Below are 2,309 nucleotides of genomic sequence, written 5' to 3' on the forward strand. Positions count from 1 at the left end.
CTTTGAAACCCGGCCTACCGAACGAGGCCTAAAGATAAAACTCTAACCCTGAGAACGGATCAAGAGGGAGAGCCAGGTTTTTCCTCTTCTCTTCTCTCTATAAATCTCTTGCTGGATGTCCTTGCAAGCAGGGATGAGTCGATGACGATAACATACCATGGACCGAAGGAATGAAGCAAACACTTGTTCTTAAAATCGGTAGATGAGATCATGCGGATTTTCCAGCAGGGAGGAGATGAGGGAAAGGGGGATAAGAGGAGTCAGCTATGCAAACAATAAATATTTAAAGTACACCCATTTTCTTTCTTTAAGAATCCTCACAGCACACACGGAAAGAGATTTCTGCTAGTTACATCAGCTCCTTCAGCAGGAGGTTTCTGCTAATTTCTTTAGCTCCTTTATCTTTGTGCGTAAAAACCAAAATAAGCCTAGTACTCTTCACACATGGTTAACCAGCATATAAACGGAACAACTTTCCTCACGACATCTATGGCAGTAATGTAATAAATTCTTATTCACGGTTGGAGCCTCCCATGTCACATAGAATGCGATATTCGCTTTGCCAGTATATATACCTTGCTCGTTGCACTACGCGGTCTACGCTTTGCTTTGTGTTTTAGCATTATGTCTGTAACCGGCAATAGAAATGTTCATTTATATGATTGCGAGGCATCATGAATTACTATACTCCCTACCTGGATCCCTGTATTAGTGTGTCAAACTGCGGAGATCACAACCGCTTCAGGATCAGCACTGATCTTAATATTGCCAGCACATCCATGGTTCTTAGAAATATCTTGACTACGGGCTTCTTCTCACTCTGATCTTCATCATGGTTTGGTGTTATTTCATGTACAAATAAAATAAACAAGTAGTCAAATTTCTTATTTATGAACCAGTTGTATTTTATATTGTCTATGGCTGAGTCATTTCGAAGATTAAATGGAACGGATATTCATGAAACACTCTGAATTTCTTATACCATAGATTAGTTCTTGAGCAAAAAAGATGCCATCCACAAGGATCGCAAATATTTGAGCTAAGGTCATGTGGATAATTTGTAGGTACCTAGCCTAGCTCGTACAAATCAAATCATTGCATCAGTGCCAGAAAGAAAACATGCATGGCTGACTAACTATCAACAAATCTAGCATTACTTGGTAGACCACCTTGGATATTAAAGTTGTTCCATATGATATTTTGGGCATACACATTTTTAATTATATAATTAAAATAAGCTTTACAGGGCTATATGATGTGTGGTGCCGGCATTTGTATGTTAGTATGGCAATGGGGTTGCATTATCCAACCATCAATACATGCATGGAGAAATCTTTGCAGGAGGCTAGCAAGAATTGTTTACGGGGACGAGGATCCTCTATTTGCATTTTTTTCACAACCACACAAGTTCTCTCTTATAATTGACAGTAAAATGGATTGGTTGACGACGTGGGCTTAGCCCAGTGGTTGGGGTCGTAGTGGCGCACCCTAACGACCGGAGTTCGATTCCTGTGAGGAACGAATTTCGGAATTATCACGCCAAGTCTCGCTTCTACTATATCAAAAAGTGTCTAGTTCCTCCTAGACACGGTTTAAAAAAAATTTGGATTGGTTGATTTACAAAGAGTGAGCACTTTTTTGGTTTGTTATATGCCAAACCAAAGGAAAATGATGCTGGTTTCTCGACCTACGGTCACGTTCACTAATTGTTCTTCTCTACCTCGAGCCATGGTTTTAGTGATTTGGCAATGCAGGGATGTGCCATTAGTCCGCTGAGGGCCAAGGACGACAATCAACCTTTTCTTCATGTCGACGCAAGAAGGAAGATGAGAGTATACAGTGGTGGCTCTGTTGGACCGAGCTGAATGGCTCTGTCTTTTGGACAATGGTGAAGAGCCGAAGTCGAGGGGGTGGCTTGAAAGAATAAAGGATTAAAGATGGAACTCTGTTGTGCCTTCGTGTTTTACTTGTGAAGACAAAACAGGAACAGCCGCATGCCCGCATTCAACTACTGGTCCTACAACTTTACGTCAAATAAATCTTGATAGCCATCATTCATCAACACAGCAAATGATGAAATGAAAAAAAAGACACTACTGGTCATTGCTATATATATACTGCACCTGTTCTTCCCCTCCCCAGGAGAGGTATAGCCATATAGAAAATGAAATTGCTTCAGCTCGGAAGTGATCTTCTACTTGGTGCCTTACGCGCGGGCATCGACGTTTGTTTACAGTAGTTGTATGTGGAGCAAAGGTCACTATACTTGTACCACAAAAACATCTGATCAAAATTCCGAAAAGACCTGC

The sequence above is a fragment of the Lolium rigidum genome, chromosome 3 (assembly GCF_022539505.1).
Source record: "Lolium rigidum isolate FL_2022 chromosome 3, APGP_CSIRO_Lrig_0.1, whole genome shotgun sequence".
Classification (NCBI taxonomy): domain Eukaryota; kingdom Viridiplantae; phylum Streptophyta; class Magnoliopsida; order Poales; family Poaceae; genus Lolium; species Lolium rigidum.